The sequence below is a fragment of the Rhinichthys klamathensis genome, unplaced genomic scaffold (assembly GCF_029890125.1).
Source record: "Rhinichthys klamathensis goyatoka isolate OS25496 unplaced genomic scaffold, OSU_Roscu_1.1 h1tg000168l_1, whole genome shotgun sequence".
In the NCBI taxonomy this organism is placed as follows: Eukaryota; Metazoa; Chordata; class Actinopteri; order Cypriniformes; family Leuciscidae; genus Rhinichthys; species Rhinichthys klamathensis.
In genome coordinates, this window is record NW_026606699.1 from 1030306 (window position 1) to 1048713 (window position 18408).

At 36.9% G+C, this 18408-nt stretch overlaps 1 protein-coding gene across 4 annotated transcripts in view; it reads right to left on the reverse strand.

The window, feature by feature from the left end:
* The window catches only part of cdk14 (cyclin dependent kinase 14), a 160778-nt gene that overhangs the window by 875 nt on the left and 141495 nt on the right, over window positions 1–18408 (reverse strand). The window contains exon 15 of one of the 4 annotated variants that reach the window (XM_056259471.1): window positions 10653–10828. The exons of the other annotated variants lie outside the window; for them this stretch is intronic. The gene's annotated coding sequence lies outside the window, so the exon portion shown is untranslated. Of the gene's footprint in view, window positions 1–10652; window positions 10829–18408 lie in introns of those variants that run through there. 4 annotated transcript variants of the gene reach the window in all.

Genomic DNA, 18408 nt, shown 5'->3' on the forward strand with positions numbered 1-18408 from the left:
TCTACTCTCTTATTTAGAATTTTCTTCCTTTCTGTGAGGCCCTTCCCCCACTTGATTTCAATCCATGTCTTTGGAAAACCATTCCTGGAGGATTTGCAAGTGTGTGTGCGCCAGAAATCAGAGATCATGGAAGGACGCTGCCTTTATCAAGAGCCCAAAGCACATTTGTGTGTGTGTGTGTGTGTGTGTGTGGAAGAAACCGACTGAACTTGTCCAGCTCAGAAACACACTGCCGTCCTCAAACCCACCCAACTACATAATAGCTATTTATTAACAATATCGATAATAACCTTTTGAGACATATTTGATATTTAGCCTACATCTACATTGTATTTGTAAAAAAATTTTTTTTAATAGTTTTTAATAATAATTTTTAATAATTTTTTAAAAATTATTGGAGTATGTTTTACAAGAAAAATACTTCCAGTCTTTCTACTTCAAATTTTCATGTTTAATTCATTGCGTTACTTGCTGTTTTGTTGTAATTATTTGTGAAATGAACTAGCAATTTCTGAGTGAAAATTGTTTCAAATTATTTTTCAGTGTGCATGTTGCAAAATTCTCTTCTCAAAAATGATTATTACCAAGATATTTTTTCATCCATGTTTTAATTTATACCGTATAAAAGTAAAGATGCTTAAAAATGTTTTGTTGCAAATGAATGATTGTCATTATATCACCCCTGTGTTATGTCATTTGATCACATTTTAAAAGTTTGATTAAATGGTTAAAGTTTTATGAATTCATTTCGTTACCCTTTATGTTGCTTAATTACTGTATATGAAACACAAAAACAAATAAAAGGGATTTCAAGTTATATTTACATTCATTCTTGAAGCCTAACAAATATGTGCAATGCATTTCCGATATGAAAAACAGACGATGAAGTAGTCTTTGACAATCTCTAAATATATATCCAAATGCAAAACCTAATAAAAGTAATTATGTCTGAAAATACTCTTATAGGAAGTTATACACAGCCCTATGGTTATGCATCTACAGTAGTGGTTACACTATAATATTACTATTAATATTGTATTTTAAATACTTGACTTAAACTGCATTAATTGACAATAATATGATGTATAATATTATACTTTTCTAATATTTGTATTATTTTATATATAAATAATAATGCATAATTTATTGGCAAATATTGTCTAGTACCATAAAAATTCCCTCAGAATACAAAATAATAAAGCATAAATATTACTGAAAGAAAATATAGTACATTCATTTCATTTAAAAAAAAGTTAGCTTGTCTTCGGTCTGTTTTGACCGCAGAGAGTTAAAGCACAGATTGGATTTCTGGTTCATTGCTAATATGACTGTAATTATGGCATCAAACTGCTGCTCCGCCTTCATTTAGAAACCTTTGCGGGTTAAAGAAGGATGTAATAACTAGAGATAAAACATTTGTTTCGCACCTCTGAGTATCATATATAAAGATAGCAACATTCTTTTAATCACAACATTCTTTTACTTGTACGTTCATGTAAAATGTCAAAGTACATGCACTTGCTCAGTTACATCTCGTCTGACAGGACTTGAAAGTGTTAGACAGTCAGAAATGGTCATCTATTGAATATTCCCTTTAACTCTCAAACGAATTCATTAAATGTTGAACGAGTGAATCACCCGTCCCGATCAAAAGACCTGCTTCTGTTGTCTATCTGCACTCGGCTCAAAGATGGCATGCTCATTTTTCAGTGTCCAGACTTTAATTTATTTAAAAAATACATTAAAAATGCAATTCAAACAGAAAAAGAGTTGAATAAACCTCTTCTATGGTCAACTAATTTAAAATTATATAATTTCAATTTTCGCAGAGTATTAAGTAACAAATGTCAGAGTGGTACAACTACTCTAAGATTAAATAATTTAATAATAATAATAATAATAATAAAGGAAACAAAAAGCCGGAATTAAAAAAAAAAAACTATTATAAATTTAGAATAATTTAAGAATATTTCAAATAATCTATTATTATTATTTCTTAAAACATAGTGAAACAGTTTTGCTTCAAAATATTAACTTTATTATTAATGTCATTTTAGTATTAATTATATACTATTTTTAATAAACTTTTATCTTCATATTTTCAGTTCAATTTTAGTTTAAATTTGAGTCATTTTGTCATTTATATTAGTTTGTTTAATACTTTTAGCTTCATTTTTATTTATGTTTTTGTTTTATTTCAGCTGTATTTGATTTGATTCACTTTTTCCCTTTTCTCACAATCACTTTTTTGAGCAGGAAGTCTTCAGGAAACCTGCTTGAAAACAATCATTTTGCCATGTGGTGGCGCTAGTGAGGCAGAAACCACACACTTTAACTTTAATATTTTAATGCTGATCATGTTGCCTTTTAGATTGCAATTTGTCAAAATTCTTTAGACTCTCAGAGACAAAAAAACATTAAATGACATGCATGCAAGAAGAAGAAGTTAACATCTCAGCAGTGTGCGTGTCAGGTTCCTCAGTGAGCCGGAGAATGTCAGATGTGTTTAAGAGCGTCTCCGACTGATTTAGCAAGCACAATGCAAAGAAGGGCTCCCACAGTCCTCTGAGAGCCGGCCAAGCAGACGGGCCCCTTCTGGGCTTCAGGCTGGTGGATGGTGACCTCTGACCTCAGCGCCCGACAGAGGCCTCGTCACATCCAAGAGCGTGTAATAAAGTGCGTCAGACCGCCATTAAACGCCACACAGCCGAGCTGACATTTTAACACGCCTCTTTATGCGTCTGTGAGTGTTTGTACGTCTTAGAAAAGATTTCCAATCGCTTTAATGAACACACTTATTTTCCATTTTCTTAAAAGTGCAAATTTAATTAAAAATGTGTTCCCTGAAGGATTTAAAGTGCACTGAAAAGTTTCCAGTCATTAAAGGAGCAGGAATGGCGTGTTACGGCCAGGACTGTTCTGTTGCCATCGCGACTGAAGCACGACGGCGCTTTCCAATCTCATTTCAATGACCTTGACAACTTCAACTCAAACACAACGTGTGCTATGAAAGGCAATAAATGATGTTTTCTATGACCTTTATAGTGAGGTCAGTGGGTTAACCCTTTCAACTAAACAGCTTGTTAAAACTCAAGTTTTAATAGAGAACAAACAGAGCTGCAAAAATAATAATAATAACAGCTTCAACAAACACTCCCCCTGTCTGTCATTGGTCAGTCAAACAGATAGCCCCGCCCCCAAACTCATGTGACTGGTTGAATCAGAAGTTGACATGACTTGAAATCATACTGACATCATATGACAGTTAAGATGAAAATGAATGAAATTACTCATTTACTCATCCTCAACGACGCTGCTCCTTTTACAAAAATGAAAGTGAACGGAGACAAACAGTGTCAAATACCCCTTACAACAACAGTTCATACAATTACTGCACATATTTCAGATTATATGATGCTTTGTTGTCGTGTGAGGAAAATATCCGCATTTATGTTATTATTTGTTGTTTATGGACATTATGCTAAGAGTAAATGATAGCAATTTTCATTTTCCATTCATCCACTCATGATTTCTTCAGGATGTATTTCTCGTACAGTTTCCTCGTTCTCGGAGCGAGTTGTTTGAGTTAGCAGTTGCTCCCGGGTTAAAGATTACATTTGGATCAATCATAATAATAAAGCCTTACACGGCACACAGCCGATGTTACATAATAAATGTCCTCAATTAATCATAAGTGAGAATTAACGATGTCGATGGAGATCCGGGAGGATTAACTCTATAATAAATATCATCACGTTCTCCTCCAGCTGGAACGATCGTGTGTCTACAACAGTTCATCACAGCAGATGCGGGACTCTAGTCCGACTGAAGAAGAGCTGTTACTGTTAACAACAACTAAATACTAACAAAAAAATATATTGGTAATTTAAATAAAGCTGAAATAATGTAAAATGAAGTTGTATTAATTTAATTTTGTTATGCGCTAATTTTATTAGTTTATATATACAGTAATAAATATGATTATTATTATTTTAGTTATAATTATTATTAATTTATATATCTATATATATAAGTTGTATTAGTTTAATTTACATACGTTTGTTTAATTCTGTTATGTGCTATTTTTATTAGTTTATATATACAGTAATAAATCTGATTATTATTAGTTCAGTTATGATTATAAATATTAGTTTATATATATATATATATATATATATATATATATATACACACATACAACAAAAGCAAATAAAATAAAAAAATGGGGAAAAAATTATAAAAGCAAATTTAAAATATGAACAAATACTATAATAGTATAAATAATATTACAATAAGACTGTTTTGGTGTCCTGCTGAGATGAATGTTTAGTGTGTTTTAAAGCACACAAAGGGAAGGAACGGGAACAAGGAGCGCTGGCTGTCGAACCGGAAGCTGCTGGAGTTCATGGACAAACAGGTCTGACATGGACAGAAAAACTGCTCTGCAAACCACAGCATTTGAAACCAGTTTGCACTTTTGGGAAAAAATAATTTGTAAAAATGTCTGTATCCCTGTCATCCAATATTTAAGCAGAAATACAGAGCAATAAGCAACAATAGACCGCAGCTCTCGGCTCTGCATATTCAAACTTTGCATTTGCATTGACGGCAAACCTGACATGATGCATTTTCACATGACATTTATAAATGTTTCAGTCTGTCCCTCACACTAAGCATCGTATGACCTCAGATTATAGTGCATGAGGCGTATGGACAACAGTTGGGATCTTTTTGGAGCTTGACCGTATAAAGCACTGTTCATTTTCATTCTAAAAATCTTTTGTGTTCCACTAAAAAAACACATATAGCTGAGTCAATGACAGGATTTTCATGTCCTTTCGAGAGGTTTGAGGCGGGACGTGTGTTTGTGGTGGTTTTGTCTTGCGTGAGTGAAGCTTCAGAGCTCCACTCAAGACTGCACATTCCAGAGAGCGATTGGCCGCTGACCCGCACACAGATGCACTATGGGAAAGTTGTTTTAGCTCTTTGCTCATGATCTCTGAAAGAAGATCTCACCAAACGTGAGAACAGGTCCAAATTTCACTCCAACATCACATGACAGGATTTTCTTTATGCAAAATGTGATATTTCTATTTCATCACATTATTTTCATGACAATTAAACTAATTTCCATAAATCATATAATTTAGCTATGAGTTCTAGGCAGGGCTTAAATTAACACTCGACAAGCGACAAATGCGCGTAAAAATCGGCGTCGACGAGAATATGAAACGGTGTGACTCGCCAGTTGGGCGGTAACATTTTTATGAACTCTAACAATACATGAACAAACGTGAGCGACGCTCGGGAAAGTTGACAGGCCTGCCCTGCATAATCACGAAAGTTTAAGCCTGGACTATTTCAATATTCAGCGGACAAATTCACTTACTTGAGCGGACAAATTCACACAAAACTATGTAAAAAAATAGCGAGTATCCTTATAAACATAGTCGGTTATGTCTTAAGTGAATGTTAACAGTTGAGAAAGTAAATGCATCTGTAACCGTATCAGTACATTAGATCCGTGCATTCACTCTTAAAGTGACAGCAGCCTAAGGTCGTGTGTCCACCAAAGCGTTTTTAGCCAGCAGAAAACGCTAGACGCTCTGCTGAAAACGCCTAGCTGTGGGCGCTTGAGAGTGTTTTGTTCACCGAGCGATAATTTGTTTCATACTGAAAATTTATTTTTCATCCATTTTGTTCGGTTAGCTCTGCTGGTTGATGTCGTTGTACAGAAAGAATGTTGTGACAGTTGGTCGGTGTGGTATTAGCCCCGCCCCTCCTCCACTGTGATTGGACGGCTGGGTAAAAAGTGACAGTGATGAGCGCTGCGTTTTATCCAAAGTTGAACATTCTTCAACTCTCGGCGACCAGTAAAAACGCCGAGCTCTCAGCGCTTCAGCGTGAAAAAAACATCCAGCGCCTCGTTGCGCTCATGGTGTTCTAAAAACGCGGCGCTCCCATTGAAAACAATTGAAAACATACGCCAGGCGCGTGGAAAAACGCTTTGGTGGACACACGGCCTAATATTCCTGCTGCTGTCTGTGTGTTTAATGTTAATCATTCAAAAAAAGACAAAGAAAAAAATCTCACACTGCTCAAGACTGAATAACTTTTGTACTTTAATAAGGATTAATTAATAAGGAAGTTTTATTTATACAGTGAAGACTATGCAGTGTTATTTTACACTTGCTTACTTTATTAAATTTCTGTACCTGAAAAACATTGTTTATTTCATTTATATCTGTTATATTGTATTTATTTGTGCTTTTGCTTGGAATTTGATTATTTGTTATTTTTTTACTGATTGTTTGTGTTTAATAATGTTTTAGCTGTGGTATCAAAATTGAAATAGAAAATTGTGAATTTTCACTGGTATCTAAAGTTTTGGTGTCATTATTGCCTGTTTTTGCGAAGACTATATTTATGTCTGGTACATTTTCTTAAGTCACCGGCCATTGGCAGGCATGGCAAAAAGTTAGCTCAAGGTCCTGGTTCAAGGGGTATTTTGTAAATCGCATGGTGGTATTTAATTCATGCATTTTTTTAACAATCATTATTGCATGAGACTATGATTTTTGTGTTTAATATTGATAAAATGTGTTTAATTGCAATGAAATATACATTTTCTTTATGCAAAATATAATTCCTTGTGAAATATTTTTCCGTGAGATTTCTGAACGTTCATCAGCGCTGGAGCGGAGGAGCTTCTCTCACACGCGTGACGCTTGCATGTTCACAGGGAGCGACGCCACACACACGTTTTTCACATTTCACATGTGTTTGCTACGGTGTTTACAGTGGTTTCCAAGATGTTGCTATTTGGTGGTTTCCAGGATGTTGCTATGCGATTGCTAGGGTGTTTGGGTGGTACTTCTGTTTTATGGTCCACCTGGTGAAAATGATCTGATCACGTAGCAAATCAACTGCACATCTAAACCTATTGTTTACCTAGTGCACTAGAAGCAAACAGGGCTCTATTTGAATTCAGTAAAGCCCAATATACGATCAAAGTAACTCAAATGAATCTCTTTTAGTTAACTGCAAGCTGGCAAAGGCATGTTAGCCTGCTAAATATAACTTATTTTAATAAATGTACAGTAATGTATGGGATGAGCAACGAACTCAACCTAAACACAAGCTCCACTCTTATAACAGTAACCACAAAACACCAACATCACAGAAACTCCAGTATAACAGAACATCGATCACCAAGTCTTTCCCTTTACTCAAAAACACATAAAACAAAACCTACTGTCAACATTTACTCTCACAATACAGTCCCACTGAGACCTGGACAACAATGAACTAAAAAATGATTCATGTTGCTTACTTCGATATTGGCATCAAAATCATTGTGAATATTGTGACGTTTAGGACTGAATAAAGACAGCGTTTGTTCCTACAGCAGCTTAAAGACACACTAAAACGACTTAGTGTGAGACTGTAAAAGTGGCCGAAACACGAATGCTGCCTATAGATTATCCTTCCCTGTTCAAAGACTGGGAAATTCCCACTTTATGAAGTACAAGATGGAGTGTCTGGTGGATGTAAAGATGGCCATCCATCAGTGACAGTAAAATCTCATTGATTACTGAGTGGTGTAAATCACAGGAGACGTTTACTGGACTTTCAGACTCTCCATTAGAGCTTCTGCTCCATAAATCAGACTGTTTCTGCTCACGGCCTCAGGCGCTCAACCCTCTCAACACACCTGAACTCTCTCACGGCCGTACACGTGAATCACATCACAAAATACAACAGCTACTGCCGGAAAACCTCCAGGACATTTTTACACCAGTGGGGTTGAGCAACAGCTAATGCACAATGCCCAAACAGCTGTCAATCACAATGCCTACGGTGATTTTAGTCTGTTTCTATGTGGTTGCTAGGGAGCTTTTTCCAGGTTGTTGCTATGTGGTTGCTTGGGTGTTGCTATACAATGGCTAGGGTGTTTTTAATGGTTTTGGGTGGTTTCCAGGATGCTACTATGCGATTGCTAGGGTTTTGTGTGGTTCTCGGGATGTTGCTAGGGTGTTTGGGTGGTTTCCAGGATGTTGCTATGTGGTTGCTAGGTAGCTTGGGAGGTTTCCAGGAAATTGCAATGCTGTTGCTAGGGAGATTGCATGATTTCAATGATTTCATGATTTCAATGCATGATTTCGAAGGGATTTTATCCTCATGTTTTATGGTCCAGCTGGTGAAAATGATCTGTCTGATCGCTTAGTAAATCAACAGTACATCTAAACCTATTGTTTAATTAGTGCACAAGAAGAAAACATGGCTCTTTGCTACTTTAAGTGATAGTTTAAACATCAACTCAACTCAACTCGGTCAGCGAGGACATGCGTATAAATAGAAACGTGGATCAATGAACTGCTCATCTGTTCCCATTTGAGGTCAGAAGTCTCTGATTAGAGAGATCAGCATCAGCCACAGTCACAGAGAAGCATTCAGTGTGTACAGTGTGTGTCTGTGAAATAGCTCAGAATGGCTACAACTGTCTATTTGGACAGTAAAAGTAAAAGACCGATCACACAGGATAGGTTCTTGAATAACTTTTACTATTTTCTATATCTTTTTCTGCTTGGTTACTGCTTGCAAGAATTTGTTCAATCTACAGTACATACTGTACAGTTGCAACACGAACTGAGAATCTGTCTTAAAGAAATAATTCCCCCGAGACAAATCCAAGTGACAAAGCCTGTCACACTGCAAAAAAGATTAAATGCACCATAATAGTATCATAACATTACACTAATGCTTTATATGGTGTTCAACAGTTCCCGCCCACTTTTTCAGCAGCGTTGGTTCAGGAAGTATTTTTTTCCATTCATTTCTCCAAAAGGGATTTTAAAAAGTCTTCGATAAAGAGCTATAAGCCATGAACCAAGCCAATCAGCTAAGAGCTGAATCACAACACTACAGACTTTGATGGAGAAATATAAAACTACTCATTTACAAATGTTGATTATATGTATGTAAAATAATAATAATAATAAATATATATATATATATATATTTTAAGTTTATTGCAAAATATGCATGTGGCAAGCAGGGCGGGGCCAAGAGCCGTGAGGACGGTGCGAGGCCAGTCGCTCGATTGATAATGAGCGTCCACACCGGTCTCGAGGAACTCAATCCTGAGGAGTTCGAGAGAGGAACAGGTTTTGTTTATTTGTGTGGGCAGTCGTCCGTGAGGGGCTGGCCCTTTACTTAACTTTCATTTTATTGTTTATTTAAAATTAAAAATATGTTTGAACGTTCGCCTGTTCCCGCCTCCTTTCCTTATCAACTAACCTTGCAACAATGCATATATATATATTATATATATATTAGGGCTGTCAGTTAAACGCGTTATTAACGATGTTAACGCAAACCCATTTTAACGGCGTCAATTTTTTTATCGCGCGATTAACGCGTTTGGCCTAGCAAATTTTGTAGTTTTTTTCACATGCTTTTGCAACAGGACGTGGCATGCACGTTTTGTTGCTTCGTCGACCAAAGCGCAAGCGGATCTAGCTAGACCGGAAACAAAACAACAGGCATGACGCCGCACACACTCGTTTTGGCTTGCGAGCTGGCCAAATAGGTGGTTAACGTTACATTTTGAGTGGATGACGAGCGCGAGACGCCGAAATAGATGCCAATAAGATTCTGAATGGAAAGTTTACTTTTAAAAAGTTGCCAAATGGTTCCATTGACAAGACCAAAGTGATCTGTGTGTGTTTTGTCGTTGTGAACTGAGCTATCATCATCGCAGCACGTCCAGTCTGAAATCACACACACACACACACAGCTGATGCTAATTTTCCGCCCCCTCGTCAATATCAGGACCTCGTCAGTATTTCTTTCACCCTTTTATTGATGGACAGTGTTACATTGTGTGAGAGATTATTTGCTCCAAGTGAGAATGTTAGTGTGAATTTGAACACAGTATATGCCACTATATTCAATAAAAACAATAAAAAACAATAAAAAACATTTGCACAAAGCAAGCCGATCCACTTTTCCATGTTGATAAGAGCATTAAAATGAGAAAAAATAATGGGACAAAAAGAAATCAAGAGACATTTAGAATAGATAAAAATGTGCGATTAATTGCGATTAATCGCGAGTTTAACTATGACATTAATGCGATTAATCGCGATTAAATATTTTAATCGTTTGACAGCACTAATATATATATATACACACATACAAATATTGAAGTATTTTGAGAGCTTGGAGAGATTGTCTCGATTACATCATTCGTAGTGCTTCATGGCAGTGGGTGGGGCTTTTGGCGCGTGTTGCTTTTTTGACGCACTGATTGGTGTCAATTTCTGTACAGCATCATGGGTAATGTAGTTTTTCACTAAGAACTCCGCTGTTTATTATGATTATTTTACAAATTATTAAGCAGAAATAATGCGGCTTTAAAAGAAGCAGATAGATTAATAACCTTGTAGCTTTACAGTAGATTTGAGATGCACTTTGAGATGAATTTTGTGCTTCATATACAGGAAAACAACTTTAACAAGACATGAGGGTGAGTAAACAACAGCTCTGTAGTTTCTGAGTGAACTATTCCTTTAAAATCTTAAAACATGTGGCGGTTTGCTGATGCACACGAGAGCATTAAATGCTTCACTGGCAACTCTCGAAAGCCCTCGCGTACCGGGTATGTTATCTGTTTGCTCTGTTGACTTTGGACAATTTGATCAATCACACAGCCTGTAGACGAGTTCGCTACATTCCCTCTAGTCTGGGTTTATCCGTCAGAAACGCCCCTCCACCGCACGGAAAACAAACACGCAGCCGCTCTGGTCAGACGCCCTTCCAGCTCCTGTCAGAAAAGACCCAGATGAAGGAGATCAATGACGGTTCAGGACTCTGGAGCTCCAGCGTAACGTGCCCGGCCTCGAGCCATCTCACCTGGATTCCACATCAAACAGCTGCCTGTCACTCAAACACACTCCCCCTCTCCATCTAACACAACAATCCTTCCGGTGCGCTGCAACACCGAGCGACCGGCTGCATGAGATCAACATCCACTGCTTTCACACTGAGCCAGACTATTAGCTTCTAATTGTAAATCTTTATAACAGTATAGCAGACTACTTACATAAAATGCAGTCGTCACTGATTGTATATCTGCCAATAATGTGTCTTAGTTAGATGATATTTAAATTCTGTTTATGATCAAACCTCTGTAGTTTTAAAAGATATAATGCAGTGCAATGCAATGATGATTGAGAGATGAAGAAATAAACCTTCCTCAGACGCCTGATGGATCATATTTGATATCTGATGTTCCTGCTTTTGTGAAACACACATCAGAGCACGTTATTCTAAAGAAAAATGTTTGTCTGCATAATCTTCCATAATCTATCAAAAACATTTGTAAACCCAGGTTTCAAGACAGAGTTTATAAAAAATAAAATAAAAAAATTGGTGTAAATTAGGGCTGTCAAATGATTAATCATGATTAATCACATCCAAAATAAAAGTTTTTTTTACATAATATATGTGGGTGCATTGTGTATAATTATTTTATATATATAAATACACACACATGCTTGTATATATTTAAGAAATATTTTCATGTATATACTGTATATAGATTTATATATAATTTATATTATATATAAATATAAATATTTTATATATAAATTATATTTTTTTCTTAAATATACATGCATGTGTGTGTATTTATATATATACAAAATAATTATACACAGTGCACCCACATATATTATGTAAAAAAAACTTTTATTTTGGATGTGATTAATCGTGATTAATCATTTGACAGCCCTAGTGTAAATGCATTAAAATAACTTCCACTTATTATTGAAGAACAACACTTTTCTTTTTGATTACATTATAATAGCAACAGAAAAACAGCATTAAACTCGGCCCGGGTTTCTTATTCTTAAAGGGTTAGTTCACCCAAAAATGAAAATTCTGTCAGGAATTACTCACCCTCATGTTGTTCCAACCCTGTAAGACCTTCGTTCATCTTCGGAACACGAATTAAGATATTTTTGATGAAATCTGAGAGCTGGATCACTCCTCCATAGGCTTCTTAAGGGATTGAACTTGCCGGCCTCGAAAAGTTATTAAAGACATTGTTAAAATAGTCCAAGTGACTACAGTGGCTCAATCTTAAGTTTATCAAGCGACGAGAATACTTTTTGTGCGCAAAAACAAACAAAAATAACGACTTTATTTCAAGTATTCATGTCCATCTCTTTGGGCCTGGAGTATGGAGGAGTGATCCAGCTGTCAGATTTAATCAAAAATATCTTAATTCGTGTTCCGAAGATGAACGAAGGTCTTACGGGGTTGGAACAACATGAGGGTGAGTAAATACTGACAGAATTTTCATTTTTGGGTGAACTAACCCTTTAAAGTCTTTAAAACTGAATAGTTGAGAGAGATTAACAGTTAAGGTTAGTACATAACAGATCAAATAGAACAAGGTTTAGAGATGCTATTTAACCATATAAAGCTACTGTATCCTTTGATATGCAAATCTCTAAATGATCAACATGATCAAAACTTTGCTGAAAAACCTGTTGCACACAATCTACTACATGCCTTCTGTTGTCTGATTGATAGTTTATACTTTTTTAGCAAGTAAAATGACTTTTAGTATCATTTTAAAAACATCTACCTTGAGCTTGTGATGTCTATCTTTCTGTAAAATCTTTACTGAAGTAAACGTAAGAATAATAACTTTGATATTGTTAGTAATATTTCAAGATGAACACTAACTGATTAGGTTTACCTGATAATCCATACATATATATATTTTTTTGTTGAAAAAATCCTCTCATTGATTTACATTACAAGCTATCAGAATTGTAAGTATCGTACTTTTTGGCCATATTAATATCAGCATCTGAACCAAACGGCATGCGTTCGCTCAGTTTGGGTCTGTGAATAAAATTGAGGTGTTGTTGCCTCCATATTCTAACTACATCATACTATATGAGCAATAAAAGCCTGATGTATCAAATATGATACAAAACATTTGCTCAGACTTTTTTATATCTTGTCTAAAGGTTCAATAAACTGTTCTATTTCCAATCATTTCGATTTTTTCCTCGGACTATTATTTCATATGTCAGCCTTTACAGGGTTAAAACTATGGCAGAAACGCACACGTGTAAAAGCACGAGTGCATGTCTTACTTCTTGGAAAGACTACAAACAGAAAGAGCGGTCAAACTCTCGTCTACTCAACCTGGATGTTATTATTATGACAGACTTATTTCAGTCCGAGTCACAGTGTGGCGGAGTGACTCGTAACCGACGACTTCCTCTGGGTTTCCTGCAATGCATGCTGGTTCTCCGGCCTTGGGATTCTTTCTCTCAAGCATATGATTACGGCTTGGATTAAAACACGACTGCATGTTTGTGGTGGGCAACTGGGCATTGCGGTGTCACTTCATTAGTGGAAACGACAGGCCGTCTGCTGGGCCGCTGTGAGCGAGCGAAACAGGGACGCCTGACCACAAAGCCAGAAAGAGAGCTGGAACATGGCTGTTGAGTATCGTTTCACCATTTGATGCAACTTAACCAAACAGAATGGAAAGAATGCCTGAAAAAGACACAATTAGAACTACAAACCAAAGTAGGAATGCAGGATCTGCTGCATGTACGTCAACTGAACAGCCATTATTGTAGGATTATTATAGGAAATGAAGAAGAGCATACAGTTCAGAAACACTGTCGCCCTCTCATCGCTCCTGTAATGATATCAGACAAACTCACACGACAAAACTGGACTAAACAGAGACGCTGCCAGATTAAACTAGAGGTGATTCCAGTACAGTACAGCTGATCTACTGATCTACTGATGCCACGAGCAATCTGTCTCAGCTCAGAAATGAAAAAAAAGTGACAAAAATAATCCCAGGTTTCAAAATATGGGACCAGAAAATGCCTTCATAGTCAGCTACTATTGTACTTGATTTAGATTTTATAGTTTAACATGAATATATATATATATATATATATATATATATATATATATATATATATATATATATATATATATATATACACACACACACACACACACACACACGAATATATATATACAGGTCCTTCTCAAAAAATTAGCATATTGTGATAAAGTTCATTATTTTCCATAATGTAATGATAAAAATTAAACTTTCATATATTTTAGATTCATTGCACACCAACTGAAATATTTCAGGTCTTTTATTGTTTTAATACTGATGATTTTGGCATACAGCTCATGAAAACCCAAAATTCCTGTCTCAAAAAATTAGCATATCATGAAAAGGGTCTCTAAACGAGCTATTAACCTAATCATCTGAATCAACTAATTAACTCTAAACACCTGCAAAAGATTCCTGAGGCTTTTAAAAACTCCCAGCCTGTTTCATTACTCAAAACCGCAATCATGGGTAAGACTGCGACCTGACTGCTGTCCAGAAGGCCATCATTGACACCCTCAAGCAAGAGGGTAAGACACAGAAAGAAATTTCTGAACAAATAGGCTGTTCCCAGAGTGCTGTATCAAGGCACCTCAGTGGGAAGTCTGTGGGAAGGAAAAAGTGTGGCAAAAAACGTTGCACAACGAGAAGAGGTGAACGGACCCTGAGGAAGATTGTGGAGAAGGACCGATTCCAGACCTTGGGGGACCTGCGGAAGCAGTGGACTGAGTCTGGAGTAGAAACATCCAGAGCCACCGTGCACAGGCGTGTGCAGGAAATGGGCTACAGGTGCCGCATTCCCCAGGTCAAGCCACTTTTGAACCAGAAACAGCGGGAGAAGCGCCTGACCTGGGCTACAGAGAAGCAGCACTGGACTGTTGCTCAGTTTAACATGTCATTCGGAAATCAAGGTGCCAGAGTCTGGAGGAAGACTGGGGAGAAGGAAATGCCAAAATGCCTGAAGTCCAGTGTCAAGTACCCACAGTCAGTGATGGTCTGGGGTGCCATGTCAGCTGCTGGTGTTGGTCCACTGTGTTTTATCAAGGGCAGGGTCAATGCAGCTAGCTATCAGGAGATTTTGGAGCACTTCATGCTTCCATCTGCTGAAAAGCTTTATGGAGATGAAGATTTAGTTTTTCAGCACGACCTGGCACCTGCTCACAGTGCCAAAACCACTGGTAAATGGTTTACTGACCATGGTATTACTGTGCTCAATTGGCCTGCCAACTCTCCTGACCTGAACCCCATAGAGAATCTGTGGGATATTGTGAAGAGAAAGTTGAGAGACGCAAGACCCAACACTCTGGATGAGCTTAAGGCCGTAATCGAAGCATCCTGGGCCTCCATAACACCTCAGCAGTGCCACAGGCTGATTGGCTCCATGCCACGCCGCATTGAAGCAGTCATTTCTGCAAAAGGATTCCCGAACAAGTATTGCGTGCATAACTGAACATAATTATTTGAAGGTTGACTTTTTTATTTTTATTAAAAACACTTCTTTTATTGATCGGATGAAATATGCTAATTTTTTGAGACAGGAATTTTGGGTTTTCATGAGCTGTATGCCAAAATCATCAGTATTAAAACAATAAAAGACCTGAAATATTTCAGTTGGTGTGGAATGAATCTAAAATATATATGAAAGTTTAATTTTTATCATTACATTATGGAAAATAATTAACTTTATCACAATATGCTAATTTTTTGAGAAGGACCTGTATATACTGTATAAATCATGTCCATTTTTTTTCACAGCAAGTGCCAAAACCTTTACAGAGTTGTGTACCATTTGGATGAAGAAAATAATGTTAAAAAACAAACAAACAAAATGTATATATTTTCGGTCAAAAATGACCAAAGAGCAGCAACAGGTTAAAAGTAAGATAAATAATAATATAAAAGTAATATATATCAATTCTATACACACACACATACATAATATAACATTTCATACATTAAATATATGTGTATGTATATGCACACACAATAAAAAACAACAACAAAAAAACACAAAAAAATAAAAAAAATGCCTTAAAACATTCTCTTGAAAACCAATTCAAGAAGGTAAATAATGCATGTTAGTAAAAATAAAATGTTTGACATGAGATTCACTCGTATTTTTAATGCTGATTTTTGTCTTTAAACCGAGGCTATGTTACTGTATGTGTGACAGTCAGATCACAGTACAGCACATTTCAACCGAAGGGTGAATTAATACATGGAAATTATGAGGAGAAACTGCAGCGCTCCTTTGCATAATCAGCCTTTAATTGAGCCCAGAGCCATATGTGTATGCTGAGCATTCTGGGCTCTGACTAATGGGGCATGAGCTGGTTAAATGAAGCGTGGCAGAAGAGAGCAATCCAGACCTGATATGGACACACACACACAGACGGTGCGCACATACACACACCCCAGATGGTCGCGCAGCAGCTCGATGGATGTGAATCTGGGAGGATCGGCTGCATGCGATGCCTAGATATGTCATGGGTGATGCAAAGATATATCAGACACACAGACAGAATGCATCATGGGATGAGTAGTTCATCAAAATATCTAAGGTCTTTGTCTTTAATTGCGTCAAATCAACATTTGTAGTGAATTAATATGTGAATTTTTTTAACAGTCCCTAATGGCCAAAATCTCAGGATCTTGTATCCGCCACAGAAAGAATTCGTTTTTTGTAATTGGCACTTTTTCTCTCACAAATCTGACTTTTTTTTATGTTTTATGTTTTTAAGTTTATGTCATGCGATTCTGAGGGGAAAAGTAAGAACTGTGAGATACAAGTCAGATTTGTGAGATACAAAATCACAATTTTGAAAAGAAAATCTGAATTGTGAAATATAAACTTTCAATTGTGAGGAAAAATGTCAGAACTGAGAGATAAAAACTAAAGTCACAATTTTTTATTCTGTGGTGGAAACAAGCTTGCATAAAAGTGCTCTTTAAAAGGGTTTCAAATACAAGTAAAAAGTATAAGTGAAAAACTTGCAGTTGTTTTGTGTGTCAGCGTCTCGTCTTACAGCTGTAGTGATGAAAATGTAGTTCATCTCCGACCCCATGCTGCACACCCTTATTGTCAAGTGTATTAATTAGCCTATTTTGTGTATACTTAACGATGCACACAGTTTAATGAATTACAGGTCATGAATATAAATGAGGGAGGAGTTGGAAAGGAGGATATCTGCTTGGGAAATTTGTTGCATATTTGCATATTTTTACAATCTCATACACTGTAACATGGCCTGAATAAACCTTCAGCTTTTAATTAAGATCCGGCTTCAGCGTTTAGGGAGCTCAGAGAAGTTTGAGTTCTGCAAAGAATATTCATATTTCAGGCACGTTTCTCTGTATCTGTAGTTAATTTTCTGTGAGATGCATATTCAGGATATTTCTGGAAGGGTGTCACCTCTCTAACAGACGCTGGTGTCTTATTAAGCCAAAATAAGGACTTAAACTTGGCATCTCTTGCTAAGAGAGTGTTTGGGTCACGCAAAATTTAATAATGTATGATGAATAATGTTGGGCCACCACTTGAGATGGAGGAATAGAATAGAATAGATGAATAAGATGGATGAATAAGATGGATGGATGGATGGGATGGATGGACGGACGGATGGATAGATAGAACGACAGACGGGGATGGATGGATGGATGGATAGATAGAATGACAGACAGGGGTGGATGGATGGATGGATAGATAGAACAACAGACGGGGATGGATGGATGGATAGATAAATAGATAGATGGAACAACAGATGGGGGGATGGATGGATGGATAGATAGAACAACAGACGGGGATGGATGGATGGATAGATAAATAGATAGATAGAACGACAGATGGGGGGATGGATGGATGGATAGATAAATAGATAGATAGAACGACAGATGGGGGATGGATGGATAGATAGAACAACAGACGGGGGTGGATGGATGGATAGATAAATAGATAGATAGAACGACAGATGGGGGGATGTATGGATGGATGGATGGATGGATAGATAGAACAACAGACGGGGATGGATGGATGGATGGATAGATAAATAGATAGATAGAACGACAGATGGGGATGGATTGATAGATAGAACAACAGACGGGGATGGATGGATGATAGATAGAACGACAGACGGGGGTGAATGGATGGATGGATAGATAAATAGATAGATAGAACGACAGATGGGGGATGGATGGATGGATGGATAGATAGAACAACAGACGGGGATGGATGGATGGATAGATAAATAGATAGATAGAACGACAGATGGGGGATGGATGGATGGATGGATGGAACGACAGACGGGGATGGATGGATGGATAGATAGAACAACAGACGGGGATGGATGGATAGATAGAACGACAGACGGGGGTGGATGGATGGATAGATAGATAGAACAACAGACGGGGATGGATGGATGGATAGAACAACAGACGGGATGGATGGATGGATAGATAAA